The 18190-nt window shown below is 44.2% G+C and overlaps 2 protein-coding genes across 2 annotated transcripts in view; both read left to right on the top strand.

Moving 5' to 3' along the window:
• The window catches only part of LOC139532128 (tubulin beta-4B chain-like), a 394248-nt gene that overhangs the window by 80762 nt on the left and 295296 nt on the right, over window positions 1–18190 (top strand). The gene's annotated exons all lie outside the window — the stretch shown is intronic.
• Window positions 1–18190, top strand: part of LOC139532126 (alpha-1,6-mannosylglycoprotein 6-beta-N-acetylglucosaminyltransferase A-like) — an 89984-nt gene that overhangs the window by 11882 nt on the left and 59912 nt on the right. The window lies entirely within an intron of this gene.

Below are 18190 nucleotides of genomic sequence, written 5' to 3'. Positions count from 1 at the left end.
TCTGAGTCGTCCCTGAAACACCACTCTTCCTCTGTCCTGTGTGGCAGACAGCCCTGCCAACCCATTTGCTGCTTTCCCCTGGGCCATGTGGGGCTGGGAAGGCAATTACCCAGATAGGATCTGGACAGTGATGGGTTCACGCATGTCTTCTGAGAGGCTGCTAGCTATCAAGGTGGAGCCCCCAGGGCCCCAGGAAGAGGTGTAGTGCTCCCCCCCCTTTTCCCTGCTGCTACACTGTGTCTGTCAGACAGTGAGCCATGGAGAGAGGCCTCTGTTCTGACTATCAGACATAACTACCGCTAATGTACTGCCTAGACAAAATATGCTGCTTTAATCACTGTAAATATGCACATTTTGGTATAATCATGAAGTAAACATCTTTATCTCCCGGATTTGATTGTCGCAGGTAGATGGCTTTAAAATGAGCACATTGTAAAGCTATCCCTCTGTTTTTGATTTAAGAGCAAACACGTTTCCATCTGACAAAATGCGCTACCATGACAATCTCCATTGGGGGTAGCACATCCTTAGTGGGTAGGTCAGTATCTCCGAATACCTCTCTTCACTAAAGCTACAGCCCAGATGAGCAGGGAGCAAACAAACATGTCAAGTCTGGCCAGTGCCTGACCCACCTCACAGCTGTGTATGGATGTGGCTGAGTCACCACAACCAGTCACACAGTTTGAACTCAGAGGGCAACGCCTAGTCCCTTCCTAACTGCTCTCGACTCTGAGAGAGCCCCCCCACCACCCATTAGCAGCTGTTTGGGATGAAGGTCTTTGACAATGCTTCCTCCGTTGGGGCCTAAATAAAAACGAAATTAACACTTGTTAGGCTTATCTGTTTTTGCTGGCACTGGCACAGTTTGGATTCGAGATCTACTCTGCAATTGAATGGCCTAACTCATGGAGCCATAGGCTTCTCAGACTGTTGGTGGAGGAGGACCCTTAAAAGCATCTGAAAGATGTTGTCAGGTCATGTGACCAGGGAGGGTCTGCGGTGGCCACTGTTTCCTTGTAGTGATGAGCAAATTTGAGGTCAAATAAGGAAGTTCATGAGAGGTATGTTGGGATGTCACTATTTAAGTTACACATTGTATTGTGTAGGCCTAACTCTGTTCTTTGTTCCAAGTCAGTTTTGTTTTTGTCTATTTTATGGGTTTGTGGGTGAAATAAGGAAGTGTTAATTAGAACAGGGCTTCACTGTTCTTTTGTGGACTTATTTACACACGGTTTTATCTTTGTATGTTTTATGGTGTAGTGGCGATTTTCCATCCCTCATTTGATGACTACTCTTAGCCAGTTGGGGTCTCTGTTAGATATTAGTCTACTTCTGCATATCAGTCCTCTATCTAGAGTCTACCCTTCCTAATGTCTACATTTCCTAATGTTTTCCTTGTTTGGGAGCACAAATGTCACTGCTCAGGACTATTGGTGTTTTGCAGACTGCTGCACAAGCCTCCTCTAGACCCTAACATTATTCTGTGACAAATAACATTACCTGCAGATAAAACCCACACAATACATTCTGTCAACCTTCTTGTTTGTTTTGTTATAAGAACAATTTCCAATAAGCTGAAGTAGAAAAGCCACATGGCATTAATACCTTTTGAGTTTCATGACAATGGTATTTAGGCCTAGTTTTCACAAATGCTTGTCTTTAGTGTGGTTGTCAATCTGCCATTTGTTTCTCTGTTGGTGGAGAAGCATAGCATAAATCTACTTCTGTTGTCCTATATTATTACTATCTTCTAATCTATACTGAACAAAAATATAAATGCAATATGCAACACTTTTGAAGATTTTACTGAGTTACAGTTTAAATAAGGAAATCAGTCAATTAAAATAAATTCATTAGGCCCACTCCCCCTCAGACGATCCCGCAGGTGAAGAAGCTGGATGTGGAGGTCCTGGGCTTGGAGTGGTTACACGTCGTCTGTGGTTGTGAGGCTGGTTGGACGTACTGACATATTCTCTAATACGACGTTGGAGACGGCTTATGGTCGAGAAATGAACATTCAGTTCTCTGGCAATAACTCTGGTGGACATTCCTGCAGTCAGCATACCAATTGCACTCTACCTCAAAACTTGAGACATTGTTTTTTCAGCTTATGAAACATAGGACCAACACTTTACATGTTGCGTTTATATTTGTGTTCAGTATATTTGCTTCTATAAGCTCTGAACATATTCTTATTCCATGTTACATTAGGGGGCTTGCTGGGCTCAAATGTGAGAGCATCAGAGCATTTCACTGTTTTAAATTACATTTATTTGACGGGGACAATTCACATTCCACAACATTTCAGTAAGTATGCCAGATTTAGCTAGCAGGCTAGTTTCCATCTGTTGTCACTTGAACTCTAGAAGGTCACCTTTTAAGAAGTGAATCTGAGAGGTCCTTATCGGGTGGGCCTAAATAGCTGCCTGGGTCTCCTCTCTGTCCAGAGCCACTTGATGTGAGTTCTGAGGGAAAGGCTATCACTCGCCTGGTCTGAGCTTCTGATACCTGGCACATCCACTACACTGTCTGGCTGCCACCATTCAGCTCAGCTGGGCTAGAGACACAGAGGATCACAGAGGCTCTTAACAGCACAAGGATGGCTCAATCTGGATTTGGCTCAGCGGGAGAGGATTGATTCAGATTGATTCAGCCAGACTCGGAATGGCCTTGGTGTGGACAATTGTCTGCCTGCTTCATGTTGATGCAGCCAATCACCAAGCAGTGTTTTCCTCTGAGTGTTGGCGTAGCGCGTTAGCTGTCCCTCTGCTGAAATGCAATCGTGAAGGGGGGGGGGGGGGTGTAAAGAGGATGAAAGGCCAGGTGCCGGGCTCCTGAGATCTGGCTGGCTCTCTTCTCGTCTCCACCTAGCTGGCTGCCGTTGAAAGGTGTGGATGTTGCTTTTGGCGCTGGCCGCAAGTTGGGCCTTCTGTGTGATTTGTAGCGAGTAGGCTGTTGATTTTGAGACGCTGCCGGCCGTAAGTGTGGACAGAAAAGCCCTTTTCTGCCTCAGAATGGCCCATCTCTTTGTCTTCTTAATCTTTGTCATCGATCACATCACGCCCGACCTAGGACAGACGACTGCCGACAATGGATAGAGGGCTAAGGTTTCAGTGACGCCACACGGGACAATGACGCCGCTGCCTCCCTGTGCACGGTAACCCTAATGCATCACGGCAGAGCTGAGGCAGGATTATAATACCGCTTACAATTTCACCTTGCAGACTGCTGCTGTCACAGAGAATGTTTCTCTCTCCGAGGAAGGAATTACTACTCTCCCTGAAGGCCGTCATTGAAAATAAGAATGTGTTCTTAACTGACTTGCCTAGTTAAATAAAGGTGTAAAAAAAAAAAAAAAAGCCAAATCGGTGTCCAAAAATACCGATTTCCGATTGTTATGAAAAACTTGAAATCGGCCCTAATTAATCGGCCATTCCGATTAATCGGTCGACCTCTAATCCAATCTGATGTCTCTCTCTTAAGCAAATCCAGTTCAGTTCTCCGCCGCTCTCCGCCTCCCAAGAACATGGGGCCTGTTCAGGAGGGTATAGTGTTACGGAACATTCAGATAGAAACGTGTTGTGTAGAACATTAAATGGTTGTCTGTCAGATTTGTTGGCTCTTCATTGTATTTCTATCTGCAAAGTTTAGTGCTTTTCACCTCCATGACTACACCACAGCTTTCTGTGCACACTCCTATAGACTTTGACAAGGGTTATTGTGACAATGCAAACCCCAGACCTGCCAGTGCTAAGTATTTCTTGGCTCAGTAGTCAGGGGCAGGTAGGACAAATATGTTGACCACTAAAGACCTCCCGGTTCAATGGCAGTAAAAGATTTGCTTGACAAAGAACGGCTCTACTGGGAAGCAGCATCTGAGGTCTGGTAATTACAGGATCTCCAATGCACTTTCTCTCAGGTTGGTAATGCTGTACTGTATTGGTAGTGTCGACTGCCTATACAGAGTGAGTCCTATCACATAAAAAAATGTGCATTCAAAGTTTTACATTTTCATTGGACCTTGACACAAAACCGCCAGAGAGTCCCAACCATGGATCATGCGGATATGGATCATTTATTATATGTTTTGAGTTCCGGTTTGAGACCTCTGACCTCATGCACATTTGAGCGTGTGTGTGCATCAGAAAACACTTCATAGCTTGGCGCATTGACTACCTTGGACAGCCTGACATTGTGAGAGGCACTTCTTCACTGTAACACCTGACCTCTTTTCCATTAATACACAGTGTGACATGCTACACGGGCTGACATTTAGAGGATGTGGCAGGAACATGTCTGGCAAGCCGTGTTGAGAGGGTCAGGCTCAGGAACTGACTGGTGGGTGTGTGTAGACAGTGAGAACTGGGTTAGGGCCGCCAGCCACTGAAGCCAGTGCTGTGTGTGGGTCTGTATCTGTGTCTGGTTGGGTTCAAACCCGGGTCTCCTGCAAACGTGTTATCTCTCTTAGGTAAAGGCTTCCTGTCTCATCCAAATTTCAAACAAAGTTACTCATCACACCAGCGTGGTTCATCGAACCACCTCTGTTACATGCACCACCGCCCTCTCACCAGCTTGTGAATAAGGATGGATGCCTCTGTGCCGTCACACCTCATCTGCCACCCTGCTCAGGGCCACTCACAGAGAACAGCACTGACATTTCCAAGCTTTCACTGCAGTTGGGTTTTAGTCAAATCGGTTTGGCAATTGCACAGTGAAATGTAAAGGCATCGGTACTGGGTAACCGACACCACACAGAGGTAGGCAAGAGAAAAGGCTTTTGAACAAGGAGTAGGCTAGATAGTCTTGCTTTTTGAATAAATTGCCCCACTACAAAGCAAGATTGCTATCTTAGGAGCCAGAAAGGACATTTGTATTCTGAATCGCTTCCATGAGCTTTTGAATTTCCTTATCTCCTCTGGAAGTGAGATAAAACCTGCTCTGTGTTCCACGTTCAACCTGCATGACAGCATGATGGAAAACATTCTAGCATGTTTTTGAGTGCACTGCTGAACGGTTCTAGGCTTTTCCTGGAACAGGCTGCTAACAGATCCAGTTGGAAACAACTCATGGGCTTCGTCCCAAATGACACCCTTTTCTCTACATAGTGCACTACTGCGCGCCCAGGTCAAAAGTAGTGCACTATATAGGGAATAGGGTGACATTGGGGTTGCGGCCCAGGAAGGCCTCTGCTTTGCATCAGTGCAGATTTAGCAAACCATTTGCAGTACAACGTGCAATGTTTTTCCCCTGTCTAGCTCACTTTTTTAGAGCAATTATTGGAGGTCTCCCCATAGACACTTTTCATATGGAGTGCGGATGAGGATCTAATTGTAAACAAACTGCGAGAGGTTGAGGAATGTGGCCACTTGCGGAGCTCACAAAGGAGGATACTGTATCATGCCGCGAAAACGTGTTCTGCAGTGCCCTGCCTGATCAAGGGATGGATGGTATGGCTGGCTGGCTGGCTGGCTGGCTGGCTCCAGCAGCCAGGCCATGTGCGCCACTCAGTTTCACTCCTCTCCCTTTCTGTCTCTTTTTCTCTCCTCCGCTGGCTTGTGTTCGACTGTTTGAGCCGTACTGAACGAGGCAGCCGTATCCAGGGGGGCGGTAAACAGAGCGCTGCACTGTATTAACTCCCCCCTTTCTAAAACAGATATTTGGGTTTTGTTAGAACTAACAGTGACTCTGTATACGTTCAGAGAGGATCAACATTAGCCTCATCTGGGGCCCTACATTTGTACAGCATGTGTTGTTGTTGACGCGGTCGCATCTGTTTCTACTCTGGTTCGCAGTGGTAGATTTGACTATTTTTCTTAATTCATCAATGCACTCTCCAACAACCCTAACTTGGTCCCAGATCTTGTGCTCTCAGTTGACGTGACAATGACCATAGGAATTGGCAAGACCACACAAACAGATCTGGGACCTGGCTAGTCTAACCTCGGTTGTAGTGATTGAATCAGGTAATAGAGAATGTGCTGATGTTTTTGTTAACAGGAATCATAATAGAGGATACACTTAAGATAGCCCGATCCCTCTACAGTCAGTAACAAGGCATGATTGTTTCATGCTGGCTGTACACACAGTAACATGTCATCATGCAGCCTTGGGAAGGACCAATGTTTTCCTGCATGGATAATGCTATGCAAATATTGTAGCTGCATTATGAGACATTTGACTACAGGCTAGTCATATTGGTGCTAGCTAGTGTTGCTGGGTGTAGGGTGAAGTTGCACTTAGATGCTGATCTTTTGTCAGTTTAGCATTTGCCACTAAAGGTTAAGGTTAGGATTGGGGGGAGGGAGGGAAGCTGATCCTTGATCTGTACCTAGGAGAGACTTTACCCCATAGAAGTGCAAACAGTCATGTGTTCTCCATCACAGTTCTGATATTTTATGGTCTGTATACTTTAAACCAGTTTATGGTCTGCCTTTGTGTGAAGGCACATGGTCGCCGCCAGCAAAACACTAGAGCTGTAAATGTAAAACCTCTCTTTTGCCTCTGTGCAAATCAGGTCGTTTATGGTGATGCTAGGGGAAAAGTAGTTTATGATGCTGATATTACTGAACAACCTTTGGAAACATAGGCCTAGATTTAAATGAATTGGAGCGCGAATGGGTACACCTGTTCTTGCACATTGCACTCTGGCGTTTCCTCTAGGATCTAGGATCAGCTTCCCCTTCCCCAATCCTAATCTTAACCATCAGGGCATAAAATGTACTTTTTGGTCCACCAGCCACTGTGGCAAGTAGATTTTTTTTACCAGACAAAATATTTTTGGGATGTTAAAAGTACACCAACAAAACATACAAAAATGGATTAGCATGCTTTGTAATGTTTCAAAAACAAATGTATTACTAGTAAGAAGTAACTAATATTGAATATATACAGTGGGGAGAACAAGTATTTGATACACTGCCGATTTTGCAGGTTTTCCTACTTACAAAGCATGTAGAGGTCTGTCATTTTTATCATAGGTACACTTCAACTGTGAGAGACGGAATCTAAAACAAAAATCCAGAAAATCACATTGTATGATTTTTAAGTAATTCATTTGCATTTTATTGCATGACATAAGTATTTGATCACCTACCAACCAGTAAGAATTCCGGCTCTCACAGACCTGTTAGTTTTTCTTTAAGAAGCCCTCCTGTTCTCCACTCATTACCTGTATTAACTGCACCTGTTTGAACTCGTTACCTGTATAAAAGACACCTGTCCACACACTCAATCAAACAGACTCCAACCTCTCCACAATGGCCAAGACCAGAGAGCTGTGTAAGGACATCAGGGATAAAATTGTAGACCTGCACAAGGCTGGGATGGGCTACAGGACAATAGGCAAGCAGCTTGGTGAGAAGGCAACAACTGTTGGCGCAATTATTAGAAAATAGAAGAAAATAGAAGAAGTTCAAGATGATGGTCAATCACCCTCGGTCTGGGGCTCCATGCAAGATCTCACCTCGTGGGGCATCAATGATCATGAGGAAGGTGAGGGATCAGCCCAGAACTACACGGCAGGACCTGGTCAATGACCTGAAGAGAGCTGGGACCACAGTCTCAAAGAAAACCATTAGTAACACACTACGCCGTCATGGATTAAAATCCTGCAGCGCACACAAGGTCCCCCTGCTCAAGCAGGCGCATGTCCAGGCCCGTCTGAAGTTTGCCAATGACCATCTGGATGATCCAGAGGAGGAATGGGAGAAGGTCATGTGGTCTGATGATTCAAAAATAGAGCTTTTTGGTCTAAACTCCACTCGCCGTGTTTGGAGGAAGAAGAAGGATGAGCACAACCCCAAGAACACCATCCCAACCGTGAAGCATGGAGGTGGAAACATCATTCTTTGGGGATGCTTTTCTGCAAAGGGGACAGGACGACTGCACCGTATTGAGGGGAGGATGGATGGGGCCATGTATTGCGAGATCTTAGCCAACAACCTCCTTCCCTCAGTAAGAGCATTGATGATGGGTCGTGGCTGGGTCTTCCAGCATGACAACGACCCGAAACACACAGTCAGGGCAACTAAGGAGTGGCTCCGTAAGAAGTATCTCAAGGTCCTGGAGTGGCCTAGCCAGTCTCCAGACCTGAACCCAATAGAAAATCTTTGGAGGGAGCTGAAAGTCCGTATTGCCCAGCGACAGCCCCGAAACCTGAAGGATCTGGAGAAGGTCTGTATGGAGGAGTGGGCCAAAATCCCTGCTGCAGTGTGTGCAAACCTGGTCAAGAACTACAGGAAACGTATGATCTCTGTAATTGCAAACAAAGGATTCTGTACCAAATATTAAGTTCTGCTTTTCTGATGTATCAAATACTTATGTCATGCAATAAAATGCTAATTAATTACTTAAAAATCATACAATGTGATTTTCTGGATTTTTGTTTTAGATTCCGTCTCTCACAGTTGAAGTGTCCCTATGATAAAAATTACAGACCTCTACATGCTTTGTAAGTAGGAAAACCGTCAAAATCGGCAGTGTATCAAATACTTGTTCTCCCCACTGTATATACAGTGGGGAGAACAAGTATTTGATACACTGCCGATTTTGCAGGTTTTCCTACTTACAAAGCATGTAGAGGTCTGTAATTTTTATCATAGGTACACTTCAACTGTGAGAGACGGAATCTAAAACAAAAATCCAGAAAATCACATTGTATGATTTTTAAGTAATCGGCAGTGTATCCAATACTTGTTCTCCCCACTGTGTATATATATATATATATATATATATATATATATATATATATATATATATATATATATATATATATATATATATATATCACACACACACACACACACACACACACACACACACACACACACACACACACACACACACACACACACACACACACAGTTGAAGTCGGAAGTTTACATACACCTTAGCCAAATACATTTAAAATCAGTTTTTCACAATTCCTGACATTTAATCCTAGTAAAAATTCCCTGTCTTAGGTAGGTCAGTTAGGATCACCATTTTATTTTTAGAATGTGAAATGAATGGTTTCTTTCAGCTTTTATTTCTTTCATCACATTCCCAGTGGGTCAGAAGTTTACATACACTCAATTAGTATTTGGTAGCATTGCCTTTAAATTGTTTAACTTGGGTCAAACGTTTCGGGTAGCCTTCCACAAGCTTCCCACAATAAGTTGGGTGAATTTTGACCCATTCTTCGTGACAGAGCTGGTGTAACTGAGTCAGGTTTGTAGGCCTCCTTGCTCGCACACGCTTTTACAGTTCCTTAAGCCATTTTGCCACAACTTTGGAAGTATGCTTGGGATAATTGTCCATTTGGAAGACCTATTTGTGACCAAGCTTTAACTTCCTGACTGATGTCTTGAGATGTTGCTTCAATATATCCACATAATTTTCCTTCCTCTTGATGCCATCTATTTTGTAAAGTGCACCAGACCCTCCTGCAGCAAAGCACCCCCACAACATGATGCTGCCACCCCCGTGCTTCACAGTTGGGATGGTGTTCTTCGGCTTGCAAGCATCCCCCATTTTCCTCCAAACATAACGATGGTCATTATGGCCAAATAATTCTATTTTTGTTTCATCAGACCAGAGGACATTTCTCCAAAAAGTACAATCTTTCTCCCCATGTGCAGTTGCAAACCGTAGTCTGGCTTTTTTTATGGCAGTTTTGGAGCAGTGGCTTCTTCCTTGTTGAGTGGCCTTTCAGGTTATGTCGATATAGGACTCGTTTTACTGTGGATATAGATACTTTTGTACCTGTTTCCTCCAGCATCTTCACAAGGTCTTTTGCTGTTCTGGGATTGATTTGCACTTTTCGCACCATAGTACGTTCATCTCCAGGAGACAAAACGCGTCTCCTTCCTGAGCGGTATGACGGCTGCGTGGTCCCATGGAGTTTATAATTGCATACTATTGTTTGTGCAGATGAACGTGGTACCTTCAGGCATTTGGAAATTGCTTCCAATGATGAACCAGACTCATGGAGGTCTACAATGTTTTTTCTGAGGTCTTGGCTGGTTTCTTTAGATTTTCCTATGATGTCAAGCAAAGAGGCACTGAGTTTGAAGGTAGGTCTTGAAATACATACACCTCCAATTGACTCAAATTATGTCAATTAGCCTATCAGAAGCTTCTAAAGCCGTGACATCATTTTCAGGAATTTTCCAAGCTGTTTAAAGGCACAGTCAACGTAGTATATGTAAACTTCTGACCCACTGAAATTGTGATACAGTGAATTATAAGTGAAATAATCTGTCTGTAAACAATTGTTGGAAAAATTACATGTCATGCATGAAGTAGATGTCCTAACCGACTTGCCAAAACTATAGTTTGTTAACAAGAAATTTGTGGAGTGGTTGAAAAACTAGTTTTAGTGACTCCAACCTAAGTGTATGTAAACTTCCGACTTCAACTGTGTATATATACATATATATATATATTTTTTTTTAACCAAAATACACTACATGACAAAGTATGTGGACACCTGCTCATTGAACATCTCATGGGCTTCGTCCCAAATGACACCCTTTTCTCTACATAGTGCACTACTGCGCGCCCAGGTCAAAAGTAGTGCACTATATCTCCAAAATCATGGGCATTAATATGGAGTTGGTCCCCCTTTGCTGCTATAACAGCCTCCAGTCTTCTGGGAAGACATTCCACTAGATGTTGGAACATTGCTGCGGAGACTTGCTTCCATTCATCCACAAGCATTAGTGAAGTTGGGCACTGATGTTGGGCAATTAGGCCTGGCTCGCAGTCGCCGTTCCAATTACTCCCAAAGGTGTTCAGTGGGGTTGAGGTCAGGGCTCTTTGCAGGCCAGTCAAGTTCTTCCACACTGATCTCGACAAACCATTTCTGTGTGGACCTTTCTTTGTGCACGGGGGCATTGTCATGTTGAAACAGGAAAGGGCCTTCCCCAAACTGTTCCACAAAGTTTGATGCACTGAATTGTCTGGAATGTCATTGTATGTTGTAGTGTTAACATTTCCCTTCTAAGGGGCCTAGCCCGAACCATGAAAAAACAGCCCAGACCATTATTCCTACTCCACCAAACTTTACAGTAGGCACTATGCATTCGGGCAGGTAGGGTTCTCCTGGCATCCGCCAAACCCAGATTCTGCCAGATGGTGAAGCGTGATTCATCACTCCAGAGAACGGCGTTTCCACTGCTCCAATGGCGGCGAGCTTTACACCACTCCAGCCGACACTTGGCATTGCGCATGGTGATCTTAGGCTTGGCTTGTGTGGGGCTGCTCATGAAGCTCCTGACGAACAGTCAGCAACAGGTGTGGCAGAAATAGCTGAATCCACTACTTTTGTATATATAGTGTATCACAGAGGAGACAAACATGTCCACCTGCACTTTTAAGGTTACCGTTGTAGTGCAGACTTAAGTCCTGTTTGTGCCTTTCAAATTGATTCTGACTAGTAGAAGTGTTTTTCCTTCTCTTTCCTAGTAGTTGAAACTCCAACATAGAAAAACAACCTAGCTTGTGAAAAAAACAATGTAAATAGCCAAGAAACACAAGGACAAAGTCTCACTTCAGCATTTAGTTTTAAGTAAATTAGACAGACTTTTATGGCTGTGCGCAGTGCTTCAAAAAATTTATATTTCACTCAACACCCCAGCCAGGCGGTGTTGTAGCGCAAAGTAGAGTAAGCTGTATAGGATTCGTAGTTCTTTGACTTTTTGCGATTAATTTACCAGCTATGAAACGAAAAGGCAGAAATACTTTGAAAACAGCTACTGCAGCATTTATTTGACTAGAAATGTGATAATTCTTGACTATTTGTATTCACAAATGCGAGTGAAATGCTTGCCCTGACCACCCGTCAATGCCAAAATTTACCCGCAGGCGGATGGTGTTAATTTTAGGCCCTGTTAACCATTAGTGGAAGAAATTCAGCATCTAGGGGCAACTTTTTCCAACTAGGAAAAATACACACAGACATACATAGAGCGAAGCTGCCAGCGTGGCTGCTGTTGATTGACTCTAGTCTGGAGAAGTCATCCAGAACAGTCTTTATTCTCTACAGGACTTCACAACAGTGTAAGAACATAACAACATGCATGTCCTACATAACACAGCACATTGAAGCCCTTTGAATGAGGAATGAAAATTGAAAATCAAATCAAATTTTATTTGTCACATGCGCTGAATACAACAGGTGTAGACCTTACTGTGAAATGCTTACTTACAAGCTCTTAACCAACAATGCAGTTCAAGAAATATAGTTCAGAAAAAAGTAAAAGATAAAATAAAAAGTAACACAATAAAATAACAAAAACAAGGATATATACTGGGGGTGCCCGGTACAGAGTCAATGTTATTCAAATGATATTCAAAGCCCTGTCCCTGACTACCTGAATTCTCAGAAATGTTACCCTCACAATTCCCACCGTTGCGGCTTTGACTCATTAGTAAATATTACATAGCTCTTCTTAATTAATTTGAAACCGGGGAACATTAGTCATGCTTTGGAGATGATGAGATGATAAATCAAGGCTTTTGGCTGCCACAGGCACTCTGGGAACTGTTGTTATTTACCCTGCTGTGAGACTGAAGTTCTGGGCCTGGTTTCCCAAAATTATCTTAAGCCTAAGTTAATCAAGCCTAAGTTAATCGTTAGAACCATTGAGCTCAAGGCTAAGTTAATCGTTAGAACCATTGAGGTCACTGAACTTAGCCTTAAGATGCTTTTGGGAAACCGAGCCCTGGTGAGAGCCTGTTGCCGAGAACAGACGGACACACACACACACACACACACACACACACACACACACACACACACACACACACACACACACACACACACATACACACATACATACATACATACATACATACATACATACATACATACATACATACATACATACATACATACATACTAGGACAGGCATGTTGTTATGTTCTTACACTGTTGTGAAGTCCTGTAGAGAATAAAGACTGTTCTGGATGACTTCTCCAGACTAGAGTCAATCAACAGCAGCCACGCTGGCAGCTTCGCTCTATGTATGTCTGTGTGTATTTTTCCTCCCTGGAAAATCACCCCTGATTATGGTCATCATCCAGCTTCTCCGCTTCCACAACATCCCCTCAAAGTCCACACAGCCTTATTTTTGTGGAATTCCACTTTTTTTCCCCCTCCCCTCCCCTCCTCACCCCTAAACCTAACTCTTACCTTAAACCCCCAAAACCCTAACCTTAACCCACACACACACACAGAGCCCCTCTCCTCCTGTCACCCCACTGAGAGCCTATAGCTGTTCTGTGGCTGAGAGGGCACTCTCCATTAGCTGCCTCCTGCTTAATTGATGAGGTGTTCAAAGATGTCTTCGCTCGTCACTCGCAGGGAAAAGTACACCCAAAGTTGGCCGAAGCTGTGGTCTTGATGGAACAGAAGCGGGGAGAGAGATGCAAAGCGCGGAAAATATATTTTTTATATCTTGCCATTATGGAGTTGGACCATGGTTGAGTCTGAAATTGCACCATATTTCCTTTATAGTGCACTACTATTGACCAGGGCCCTTAGGGCTCTGGTCATAAGTAGTGCACTATATAGTGAAAAGGGCACCCCATGTATCTCTCCCACTCTGTAACGGCACCTTTCATTGTTGAGTGGATTCCATGATGCTTCTTCCTTACGTAATGCGTCCAGAAAGCTAAAATGTCGGAAGGTGGGTGATGATGAGCGCAGGACTGTGAGGAAAGGATTGAGTTTGAAGGGGGGCTGAGGAAGAGGAGAGGGTGTAACTTGAGCCTGATGTATTTAGTCCATTTCGGGTTAACCCAAGCTAAACCTGGGTTTAGCTTAATGATCAACTCAGAGAAGCAAAATGACAATGTAGAGAAAATGCCTCCTTCCTCTTTCCACCTTGGATATACAACACTACTACTGCTAGTAGCTGCCTTCTTTTCTGATTTAGGCTTGTAAAATTCCAGAATCGTATTTTGTGATTGTCTGGATCTTATATGATCTATTAAAAGTTCCATCTGGATTTCGAGCAAGGGTATAATGGAATGAATTTTTCTAACTCTAGTCTGATCGGATGACATTTTGTACTGGCAAACCATAGAACTCCTCCTCAAAGATCTCCAGTAGTACTCTGTCATTGAGTTGCACCCTCATGTTTCTTTCATTCAGTGGAAGTGGTCTTACGCAATGCTGCTAAATGTGTCATCTCTCCATCATCACCGCCTTAGTTCTCTCTACCTGTCAAGTAGAGGTTTGGTTAGGCTCTCGGAGGGCTTATCGGCACGAATTATCAGAAGATTGCAGACGACACAACAGTGGCCTGATCAACGACGTGACAGCCTATAGGTAGGAGGTCAGAGAACTGGCCGGGTGGTGCCAGAATAACAACCTATCCCTCAACGTAACCAAGACTAAGGAGATGATTGTGGACTACAGGAAAAGGAGGACCGAGCACGCCCCCATTCTCATCGACGGGGCTGTAGTGGAGCAGGTTGAGAGCTTCAAGTTCCTTGGTGTCCACATCATCAACAAACTAGAATGGTCCAAACACACCAAGACAGTCGTGAAGAGGGCACGACAAAGCCTAATCCCCCTAAGGAGACTGAAAAGATTTGGCATGGGTCCTCAGATCCTCAAAAGGTTCTACAGCTGCAGCATCGAGAGCATCCTGACTGTTTGCATCACTGCCTGGAACGGCAAATGCTCGGCCTCCGACCGCAAGGCACTACAGAGGGTAGTGTGTACGGTACAGTACATCACTGGGGCTAAGCTGCCTACACAAGGCGGTGTCAGAGGAAGGCCCTAAAAATTGTCAAAGACCCCAGCCACCCCAGTCATAGACTGTTCTCTCTACTACCACATGGCAAGCGGTACCGGAGTGCCAAGTCTAGGACAAAAAGGCTTCTCAACAGTTTTTACCCCAAGCCATAAGAATCCTGAACAGGTAATCAAATGGCTACCCGGACTATTTGCATTGTGTGCCCCCCCCCCCCCCATCCCCCCTATTTTACGCTGCTGCTACTCTCTGTTTATCATGTATGCAAAGTCACTTTAACTATACATTCATGTACATACTACCTCAATTGGCCCGACCAACCAATGCTCCCGCACATTGGCTAACTGGGCTATCTGCATTGTGTCCCGCCACCCACTACCCGCCAACCCCTCTTTTACGCTGCTGCTAGTCTCTGTTCATCATATATGCATAGTCACTTTAACCATATCTACATACTACCTCAATCAGCCCGACTAACCGGTACCTGTATGTAGCCTCGCTACTGTTATAGCCTCGCTACTGTTATTTTTCACTGTCTTTTTACTGTTGTTTTTATATCTTTACTTTCCTATTGTTCACCTAATACCTTTTTTGCACTATTGGTTAGAGTCTGTAAGTAAGCATTTCACTTTAAGGTCTACACCTGTTGTATTCGGCGCACGTGACAAATAAACTTTGATTTGATTGGCTTTGCTTGACGACAGCCTTCATTTCCTCTTCGTGCAGGCTGGGGAGCTTGCTCTATCTGCTATTTCGACAGACTTTCTTTGCAGAGTTAAAGTTTCTTGCACAACGGTCCTGCTTTGAGTCACGTGTATGTTGTTGTTGACCTCACACTGGGGTTTTATACCAACATACTAGGAGAACGGATTCAAAGGACATTTCCTCACAGACTACCTACCCCCATGTCTTTGTCCGTCTGCATGCGCATGTGGGTGCATGTGTGTGTTTATTCACTCAGAGACGGGTAGCTCTGCTGGTACGTTCAGACACAGCCCTGTACCGTGTGTGTGTTCCACAGAGTACTATTATGCAAGCGTTGCAGTTGCCGTGACCACAGTGCAGCATGTCAATCTAAATCTTAAACATCGTTGTGCGGTTCATCAGACTAAAGATGCTCATTGGGCTTAAAGATGCTCTGTGAAGAAGGCACAGCATGTGGAGAGATCTCTTGTTAGGTTTAAATACCACCTCCCTGACATTTGATTATAATGCGGCTATATTTAGCCTGCCACTTGGCGACAGGCAGCTCTTTCTGCTTGATTAAAGCAGCAGCAACTTAAGAAGCCATGTTTTGGCTCTGACACTCTGGCTGGTAAGATCTCAGCCAGTCTCAGCTCATATCAGCTGGTCTCATCTCGTCTTGTCCAGAGGAGGAGGGAGACGTGTGTGTGGACACAGGCTGATGGGCTCAGCATGAGGTCTGCTACTCTCCCCTTCATCCAGTGCGAGGCCTTTGTTCGACCGGCTATGATAGAAAATACTTCAATAATAATCTGTCTGCCTCCCCCTATTGTTCTCCTGCTCCTGTTGCCCCGGGAAACCGTGGCTAAACCAGAGGCCCTTTCGTCTCAGGCTAGCCGTCTCATGACCACATGACCGTTGTCCATATCTGCATTTATTTCAGTCATATTGATACCCTGGTCTCTTTTGCAAATTTGCACTACAGAATGCAGAAATACACGCATCAAATACGAAATGCAATCAATAAATAGGTGCATGCAAAAACGCATAGCCTGCAGTGTCACACACACTGGCTCAGGCGTTGCATTGTGCATGTTGGATTCCATTGCAGTTGGACTGCGCAGAATCACTGCTAGGGCTTACTCATTATGTGATGATTGATTCAGCGCCTCCTTCAAACTAATCCCCTCAAACACGCTGATTGACTGTCTCATCTCGTTCAAAGGCTTCTTTTAGCAGATAATGACTGAAACAGGAGAGAGCAGCTTCAAAGGCATCTTTAGGTGTTTGGACCCGCTGGAAGTTGGTGAATAGCAGTGAATGTCCCTCTTCTTATTTGGTTCTCATTGGTGTAGGTTGAAGTATCCGCTAGATGCTGATCTCAGGTCAGTTTGGCATTTACCTCACTATGCTTAATGTTAAGTTTGAGGGAGGGAAGCTCATCCTAGATCTGTACCTAGGTGGAACTTCACCCCAGAGCGTTCTCATTTGTCTATCACCATTGTTTACTGCATCCACCCCTATGCTGTGTATTATATATTGTGTAGTCATTGCGAGTATGAAAACAACAAGGCTATTAAAATAGACGAGAGGGCAGCGTCGCAGCATGAGCTCTTTACATCGAGGGTTATTAAGCCAAAGCGCTGTGTGCATTAAACAAATTTTAATCAGTGATTTTTTTTTCCTGGAGTAGAGAACATATTCTGTTATCAGCATGAGATCCCCTCAGTAACAGATACACACAAACACACTCCTGACGTGGTCGTATAGAATAGCTTTGCGTGCAGCGATCACGTGACATTCTGTTCATTAGAATTCTGATACATTTTCTTCTCTCTCACTGAAATCTCTTTGTTTCTTAGTGAATGCTACTCGGTGCAGAAGGAAGAATTCTCAATGGTCTATGCGCTGTAGAGTTTTAGTCTAATCTTTAGCCCAAACATGGCGGGTCTCGTCAGAACTCAGAGTTTGGGGCGAGCCGGCCTTGAAGGTTTTGTAATGAATCTGGGACTGATCAATCGCTATAGAACAAAGTGATGCATTGTGTAATGTTTGGCTCTGTACAAGCCTTTTGGATGCAAGATTTTGTCACTGTCTGCGTTTTTGTTATTGGCAAGCTCACCATGGGTCGCAAATGGTAAAAAGCCTGCCTCTTGTTTTCTATCCATTCTTTGCAAATGCTTTGCTTCTTACTTCAGAACAAATGATCACAGAACAGGTAGTGACTGTTAAGAGATTTTTAACAGGAACCTTGGGATTTTTGTCCAAAACACATAGTCTGCAAAGGTTCTCTTATTGTTATCGAATTTGTTTAAATGCCAGTGCTGATACCGGTAATTCACTCATGGCCAAGCCACAGACCCAATGGCAATATCCTCTTGTCAGTTCAAGCTAAGTTTCCCTCGGACTGTGAGAGAGTATCAGCCTTGAACTGATGACGGGGCAATCTGGTCCACCTCTCAGACAGGCCAGTCATTAAAGAGATACTTCTGGATTTTGGCAATGAGGCCCTAGATGCTAGTAGATACCCATAGACTTCCAGTCATTGTGCTATTGCTAGTTAGCATTGGCTCGAGAAACTGCCTCGAACTTCCTTCATACTGGACACAGATGGTATCCACAAGTTAATCTGTCTCTGTCTCCCAAAGTATCCCTTTAAGGTTACCTTCACACCGGCTGTTTCGTCTGGCCACGTCTCTCTCTCATCTCTCTTCTCTCTCTCTCTCCCCCACTATTCCTGTCCTCTCTCCAATCCTCCCTTC

The sequence above is a fragment of the Salvelinus alpinus genome, chromosome 10 (assembly GCF_045679555.1).
Source record: "Salvelinus alpinus chromosome 10, SLU_Salpinus.1, whole genome shotgun sequence".
Classification (NCBI taxonomy): domain Eukaryota; kingdom Metazoa; phylum Chordata; class Actinopteri; order Salmoniformes; family Salmonidae; genus Salvelinus; species Salvelinus alpinus.
Note: the sequence above shows the minus strand (reverse complement) of the source record. Positions and strands in the feature narration are given on the sequence as shown.